This window comes from Lygodium microphyllum, chromosome 22 (genome assembly GCF_053477565.2).
Source record: "Lygodium microphyllum isolate KBCC chromosome 22, Lygodium_microphyllum_v1.1.10, whole genome shotgun sequence".
NCBI lineage: Eukaryota > Viridiplantae > Streptophyta > Polypodiopsida > Schizaeales > Lygodiaceae > Lygodium > Lygodium microphyllum.
In genome coordinates, this window is record NC_141156.1 from 8616425 (window position 1) to 8625686 (window position 9262).

The following is a 9262-nucleotide window of genomic DNA, read 5'->3' on the forward strand; positions in this document are numbered from 1 at the left end:
AAGAAGATGAACACCCTAAGGTATGAAATATAATTCGAAGTTACCCATTGAGTTTATGTTAGACTTTATTATGCATTATAGATAAATATCTTATATCTTGTACTGTTGTGGTTTGTTCTATAGATTGAGATTGAAGATCTGGACAACTTTCTTGGAAGGGCCAAGGGCTCTAGGCCAATGAAGCTTGGAAAAAATCAAAGCCTTGGCCATTATATTGGAAACTTAAACAATCAAACAATTGTAATATATCATAGTAGATTGTCAAGCTCTCCAAGTCTACCAATGATGGCTTTGAGAGCTATCTCAAAGGTTATTGGATCTCAAGTTTTCAGCAGAGGTTTGGACGAGATCATTTTGGTGGAGAAGGAAGAAGCCATAAGAGTTTTTGGCTTTATGCCTGGATACAGTGGATCTAGAGCTGGATATTTTGGAGTTCTTGGCTCCTATTTGCTCTCTTATGTAGGAGATAGTAAGAATTTGAAGCTTCTTCCAGGCTATCGAAAACAAGAGTTTTTGAAATACAGAGGTCTTATTGAGTGGGATGAAACAAAAGATTCCTCTAGAGGCCCTGTCGAGCTACCTGAAACCAAGGACTCCACTGAAGGCCCTGTTGAGGTGCCTGAAACTAAGGACTCTTCTGCAACACAATCAGACTAGAAGATGCCAAAGATTAAGGGTTTCTTGAAACCCATCTTTTCCCAACTCTTTGTTTGGTTTGTAACCATTCTGTAAATCTTTGCTTTGCGCAAGAATTTAAATATCTATCTTTTCTTCTTTGGGTAACAATTTGTATAGTCCTTGCTAAAGATGATGTATTGCTTGATGTGGTTGTATCTTTAAGCTTGAATTTATGCCAAATTTGTCGATAGAACCATTGAAAGACCTCTAATAAACTGTTGGCTTTGTGTCTTCCACCTCCATGTCTTGTATGTCTGAAATATTTTGTTCTTGCTTGATAATGTGATTTTTCCATACCTTGGGTTGACCAGATAGATAGAGATCCATATTGTTTAATAAAGTATGGAGCATGGTTGTATAGAATATGCTGCATAGTCAACAAATAAGGAAAGTTATTAAAAAACATTATATGAGTTCGACAATGAAGAAACAAACATATACAAACTTCTTACCATATAGTGAGTAAAGTGTTGATCACCCCAAGCTTCTGTCATCGCCTTTTTGAAAAGGTTCAATTGGTTTTTAAAGTCTTTGAGATCATCGTCATTCCATTCAGTCTTATCACAATAAAAAACACTTTGTCTAGTGTTTCCCAAACTTTAGCTTTTCTATTTCGAGCTTGTCCATTATCAGTGTGATCCTTAACTGCATTATGTAGGGATTTCCACTGATTAAATTTAATAGTTGAGCCACCATTTCTCGAGTTTATCTTGCCAAGTCTCCCATGAAAGCCTAGAAACCTTCTAGCCTTCACTCCACCAATACATGGTTTTTTTGGGACACAATTACCATCCTTAGACTTTTGAAGATCTGGTTCAATAACAACATTGCCACCATGCAAACCAATTGCAGAGAGAACTTTTTCAACCTTTGTTATAGCATCTGTTCTAGTTGATAATGGCTTCAACTTCCGTGCAAATCCTATATAGAGATGAACAAGCTTTTCGATTATCCTGCAAAGTGCATGAAGTGTACAAATATGGGCATTCGCTAAAGGAATGTCCAAGACTGGTTTAAACTGTGGATCCTTATTGTGCCTAGAGGGAGCTCTATTCCAATTGCTTGAGTTTAACTCTACAGCTGGTGACATGCAGTATAAGCAAGGAGATCTCGAGTTAGCTCCCTTTGATACATTATACATACATTTGAGTGTCTTTAGGTCACCAGCTATGTGCCACTCAATCCTGTAGTTCCCTAATCCTTCAACAAATAGCTCTTCTCCTGCTTGTTGCCTTTGAATAACATTAGGTATTGATGTTTGATGAAAAACCCAATATAGTATATCAAAATTCTCAGTATCTACCTCAAATGCTCCTAGCCACCAGATGTTATATTCAGATTGAACACTAAATGATGTTGAGTGATTGCAATGACTTGACGAAAGTGCTCTATTCATCAAGGTGATAGAGATTCTCTCCAATTTTTTACATTTCAGAATCTCACTTTCATCAAGTTTAATCACAAATCTAGCCACTCCCTGTGCCTCAGCTACTAACAAGTCATAAAATTTGATCATTAAGCATTGTAGGGTGGGCAAGTCAAGGAAAATATTGTTAAATTCATTGAATGTAACCTCCTTTTTCTTGCCCTTGAAGCTAGCCTTGATATGAAAAGGCTCACCTAGAATCTCCATCACTTTGTTATTAACTCTCTGTCTGATAGTCCTAACCACAAATGGTTTCGGAAGTATGCAATTGTGTACCTGTCCTTGCTTCATATTTGATTGTAAAAGTTGGAAAAGTTGCATATAAGCATCTCGACTGATACCAATACTATCCAGTGTCTTCTGTACTAACTCAGAATCCAAAGAATGATCCTTCACAAATGACTCCAAGCATTGTTTCTTTGCCTTTTTAAATTTCTTCTTCTCCAAAATATCCTTTGAAACCACTGAAGGAAGAAGATGATAATAAAACTGAGCTGCTTTTAAAGAATCTCTTTCACTTGCATTTGGTTGTAGAAGAGATCTAAGCAAAATTAACATCACAAATCAATACAAGTAGTTTAAATAAAGCCATATTTAAGATTTTTCAAGTGAAAAAAAATATACCTTGCTGCTTGGATTCTTTTACCACAGCCTCCTCCTCCTCGTTTGAGATTCTCAATATTTTTAAGAGCTCTTTGTCGATTTCGAAGGCCTAATAAAGTTTGCTTTTGTTGATAAGCTTTGATACGCTTTTCCAATGAATGAATTTTTTGTTGACAATCCTCTAGCTTCAGCAACAACTCTATATTGTGTTTCATCAAAAGATGATTCTCTAGTCCAAGGATATCCTTTTCTGCAACAAGATTAAGTGTATAACCTAAAAATCCATTGTAGCCATCGCCAATAAACCTCATTAATGACGAGCTATTATAGAAAGGAGGAGTGCTATTTCTGCTAGGATCTTTGGGATATAGCTTTCCATCTAACCAAAGATCAATATTCTTCTTTCCTTCAAACCTCAGTATATGTTTCATAGACTCTGTAACCGTGATAGATTTTGTTCTCTTTCTTATCGGTTCATACTCACTGTCCAACTCAATATGAAGATGATAGAGAGGTCTTTTATGAGAGCTACAGAGATCATTAGATGATTGATCCATAGCTGAGTTACAGAGATCATTGGGTGATTGATCCATAGCTAAGGATATGATTAGAAGCAAGAACGAAAACAAAGAAGAGACTAATAAGGAGGAGAAAAAAAGAAGAGAGAAACGATGGAGAAACGATGGAGGGAGGCAATCGAGTATCCACCAAAATTCAAATTGAATATTACTTTTCACTTTAATGAGGAGAGGTAAGATCTTCATTATGACAACCTTGCCAACTTTATGGCGACCTAGATTTCTAGGTTTGATGTGACCACGAGAATATCACGACAATGACTTATTAACGAATTTTGATATTTTAACTTACCAAAATATAAACCTTTTAAAAATTCTATAAAATGATTTTATTTCGTAAATTGTTTTCTCTCTCTAGGATCTCTTACAGGGCATTTTCGAGACCTCAAAACTCCCCTAATGATCAACTCTCAACTCAAAAATAATCATCCTTGAAGCTTTCTCAACATGCCTCAACCTAGGCTCTCCAACACGAGGGTTTGTGCATGCCACTTGTGAGGGGTGCTCTGACGCCCTTAGAATCCCATGCAGGGCACTCCCATGACCCCATCTAGGCTCCCAATGAGCATTATACCTACCACATTGCATTGCGATGTCATCAACTCAACACAACACATGGAAATAACTCAATACAATACGTCACGCGTAAGAGAACTCAAAGAAAGCACACATGTTTATAGAATGGCCTATCTTGAGAGCAGGAGTTCATTTTCATAGCAAAAGAGTATTTACAAGGTAAGCAAGAGGCACAGTGAGGGACCATGTCACGGGTGAGGGTCGAGCTATCAATAGGCATCCAACACAACTCAACATTGCATGATGAGGGAGCTAGAGGTACTCCCTCATAGGTGTTGTGATAGTCTGGCCCTCAAAATCCCACACGAGGCACTCCCATGACCCCATCCAGGCTCCCAACAAGCACTAGACCTACTAAGCTACATCATGACATCACCAACTCAATATGACTTGAAATGCACTCAACATGCCATGGCACACACAAGAGAACTCAAAGAGAGCACACGAGTTTGCAAAATGGTTCATCTTGAGGGCTAGAGCTCATATTCATAGCAAGAGAGTATTTACAAGGCCTGAACAAGGGACCATGTCATGAGTGAGGGTGGAGCTATCAACACGCATCTAATGGGACTCAACACCGTAGGATGAGGGAGCTAGAGGTACTCCCACATACACCTCCCCTTGAGAAAACTCAATGTCCACATTGAGTAGAGAGACACAACTCACAACCATCTCAAAAATTGGCTTTGACTTAGATTCATACTTAGTGTTGGGTGTCTTCATGCACCTCACTATGAAGGTGATCAGTGTCTGACCACTAGGTGCCATGCCCACTGACTCTACACAAATATGGAACATGGACTTTTCAAAATTACATTGCATGCTACCCACTATTCAATTTACGAACGTGGAATGGAGACAGGATTGGACAAGCTAGAATTGGCTTTTGACTTTATTATGTAGCTCAACCATCCACCTACCATATTTACAAGTATAGAGTGGAGGGTAGCCCGCGGTTAGAGTACGTTGCACACCCATACTCCAACTTAAGGCCAGACGGTTTGAGTGCATCAAACTCCCTGTGGACCTAGCACCAAGCTTTCACTTTGAATGCCAAACCTAAAATGCAAGGGTCTAGGCAATGACACCTTGTGAGAGAAGGCCCGCCTTGGCCACATCTGTCAATCCATTTTGTTGATGAAGAAAACAATATGCAACCACCCTGGGGCAGCCATACGTAGTGTAAGAGGTGCACTTTGCCTATGATGCACTTTCCCTTGAAAAGAGTTGTGGAACTTGGTTGCCCGGATAGTCTTTGAAGCACGCTTCTTTGTCTTCTTGCCCTTTATGGCTTAAACGTTCATTGGCATGCCCTTTTTAGCTTTTCTCTTAGTGCCCTTGGAGGATCTAACTTGAAGCTCTTTCAAGTTGCGACCACTCGACCTACTGGGTTGTAGCATGCCGCTTGGCCCTTCTTGCTAGGTCCATCTAACTCACGTCAAGATTCCTCCCCCACTTTGCACCACTTAGCTTTTAAGGAGCATGGGGCAGCAGTCTTGGACTAAGTTGCATGGGGAGCACGTGAGGCAGGAACAAACTGCATGACATGCCTAGAAGTTGCATACCGTTTGACCTATCGGGTGAGGTCCATGTCTTCTGCATCAAGTACCCTCACCCTCTTTGAGCCACATATCTTTGGAAAGATAGGATGAGAGTACCAACCCTAATTGGATTGACATGCTAGAGCACCTAGACAGTATGCGATGGCTTATGGATTGCATCAAATTGCCACGCCTATAAAGTGAGAGTTATTTCCCTTGCTACAAACACCTTCGCCCCTCTGTTGCCCAGATCTATCCTTGTCATGCATAAGAAAAGAAGGCATGATGCTTTACATGCCTCCGTATATGCCATGCCCACTTGAACTTTTAGGCCCTTGGTGGCCGGATTAAACTCTACAATCCATGTCGAAGCTAGACGAGTCTAATTCATAACTTCAATCCTTCTAGCTTACATCGTGAGGGGCCATGTCCCCCATCGTAGTCACTTTGAACTAGCCTTCAATGGCCTGATTAAACAAGAAGGCACCCATACTCTTGAGAAACTCTAGGTGGGGGGTCAACATGCCTCTCTTTGATCTATGAATGGGACTCCACATGCCCGGATTCATCTTGATTGTCCCGAGATGAGAGCTAAGCCTTCATGCCTTGCCCTCTCCTTCATCACTTGCTCCGTGAGTGATGAGAAAAATCCTCTTGGAATACTTTGGAGGATGAAATCTCCTTACTTCCACCTTGGTTCAATCTCATAGCCAACCAACTACTTTGACTTCCCCAAGTAGGTTGCATCCATTTGGCCCAAAGATCATTTTCCATGGTCGACGATGTACCACACTCGAAGAACCCCAACACTCCTAATCATATTGTCGTGTGAGGGCCTGTCACCCTTTAAATCGGCCATTTCTTCGCATGCATACTCACTATATGAGGGCCTTTCTCCCTCAAAATTGGCCATTGAAGCACGATTAGTTGACTCCGTCAAGCTCATAGTAGTTATATGACCTACTTTCCTCATAGAAATTAACCCGTTGTCGTCTACTTGCTAACTCAGACTTTGATGGAATCGGAATCATCTCCTTTATCTCATGCTCTGCCCTAATGATAGACAGTAGGTTCTCAAGTTTGCAAATTTTTCTTTATTGAGATTCAAGCTCATGATTCACCGATATTGACTCTACCTTGACTTAGCTATTATCATCTGTCATGTGTGTCTAATAAATGAGTTAGAGACTCAACCGTAGTTAGTGACATAGTCAGTTAGTAGACTAGACTGTTAAGTGTGTGTGGCTAGGCTTTAATCTATGAGTTATGAATAATGAAGAGAAGAACATGAGTGTACTCTACTCTCTGTGTGGGTTTCCAATGTCTGTATCTTTCTCTCTCCCTCTAAAAATTTAACATGGTATCAGAGCAAGGTTAGCTCGACTTTGTGGTATACAGGAGCTCAAACTTGAAGGGTTTGGGAGCTAGAAGGTGATTGTGACCTGCAACTTGAGAAGGAACCCTATAGAGGTTCATTGACAGCCATAGCTTGCACTTGATGTGGTATATATCAATGTTTCTAGAGTTTACACATGATAGAGCCTATTGAGACTTGCAAAGGGGGCTCGTTAAATCCTTTGCACAAACTGAAGTATTTCCAGCTCAAAACAGCCTCAAACTATCTCCAACGTATACCATAACATTTGGGGTTCAATGATGTACATACAAGCTTCAGCAGTAGTTCAAATAGGCAATAAAAATGCTAGGCAAACTCTTGACAGGCTGTAGACAGCCAGCCCACTGCATAACTGGCAGTAAAACCAATCCAAATTTAGAGTAGTAAAAACACAGTCATACTAAGGTCAATGCATCCCCAAAATAGCTCAAATTTATTCGAGAACACTACCACAGCATCTGGTATCAAGACTAGTCCAAATAGGCATCAACAGATGCATAACAACCATGTCAACATGAAGACAAATCCTCTTACTATCAACAACAGATGATAGCCTATTATAACCAACAGATATGCTTCAGTAACCAGCAATACATCAGCTCAAAATAGAGCAATCATTGCTCAAACCATTTCAGATATCATCCCAAAGTAATCAATCATCAATAGTCCATTACAGAGGCTTTATTGAAGCATAGACACATCAAATGCTTGCTGAATACAAAGTTTCCATCATACTATCTGATAAAATAGCCTATGACTCAACTTAGGAAGCTTAACTTGATGCCAAGATGAAAGTCATCAATGCCCAGAAAGTGACCAATGCCTTTGCCAAGGTTGTCAATGTGTATAAATGTCAAGAAGCCTAAAAACACATGTTGTTCTTACAGTAAACAGCCAATCTACATAGGTCAATGCTAAATATCTCAAAATTTGTGAAGAATTTGAAAAAAAAAATCTTCTGCAAAGTTGTAGACCACGTCGAAACGATTAGGGATTGTGGGGTGTTTCTCTAAAATCAATTTATGTTGTAAGATATGGCTTTTGCAAAAAACGAGCTGTTACAAGAACACACATTTGATGATGTTGTTGTTTTGCTCCAAATACTGACCTATGTCTTTGTCAACATGCATCAATGCTTGCAAAACTTCACCATCAAACTATCTTTTTCATTTCAGCATATCAATGATTGCATCATGAAATTCAGACTTCGCGATTCCAAGAACCTTGCCAAGTGTGAATTCCACTCTACTGCCAAGTATGCGATCTTCCAATACTTTTTTAAGGTTTATTGCAGTCTCAAGATCCGATTGTAACTTGTAACCATGCTACTTTGCCCCTTTTCTTCCCTTTTTGTTTCTTCTCTTAAGATGCATCCTCCATAACATGCTCAGGTATGGCTTTTCCAACCTCTTTCTACTGCTCCATTTTACTTTGTGTTATGCGTTTAGATGGGCCTAAAGAGGAAGGACCAGCAGTGTCCTCATCTCTTCTTCTCTTTTCTTCCGCAAGAGCTTCTTGATTATGAACCTCAGCCAAATAAGCACAGTCTGAAAATGAATCCATTGGCGCACTTCATTTTGTTCTCCCTTATATACTGTGACTTACATCAGCCAATGCAAACTTTGTTGTTTTGCCTTTTTCCATGCAATCTAATGCTTGTATCCAAACGTGAGATTTTGCTTCAGTCATGCCTCCTTTATGAGCTTCTTTGGTCCTTTTGATTCTCAACCCATATGTGGCTACATCTATGGCAACAAATGTTGTCCTTGCTGCCATCTCTTCTAACCTCTTCTCCATGCCACCATTTCCAAAATTTGGCTCTATTGGAAGATTAGTTTCTATTGCTTGTATTTCGCCATCTTTCCAAAAGACTAACCTTTTTGCTTCTACTTCACGGTAGGATGTACAGTCTCTCTTTTCATGATGTAAACTATGACACCAAATCGACCTTTGCATAGATTTCTGTCAAATTCACTCTCAAATCACACATGCCTTTGATTAATTCATCCACAGCATCATCTTTTAAGAGCCAGACCAACAGGTATAGTCAGTTGTTTTTCCATGCCACATGTGCCTTTAGCTACAATTTCATCCCCCTTATGAGCACTGGCACATGTGGTGCCTGTACCCCGTCTTAATTTCATCCACTCTCTCTTTACCAACATATGCATTGTCTCAGTTACATTTTCCCAATCTAGTTTTAGCCTTGTTTTAGAAGAGGAATCTTCTAAATGATCAATCAGCTTCTCCTACAATACAGGATCTGTAGCCTTCAGAAACAAATCAATTTTTTTACTCTTCAATGATTGCTGCTTATCGACATCCAACTGTGCATACCCATTTTCAAATTCACGAAGCAAAGTTGTAGTTAGCAGCCAATCCTTTATTGGGATTTTCAATCAAATCTGTAAATGTCTTTTCAGTTACCAATCCTGCATCTTCTAAGAAAAAATCTTCTCTCGAG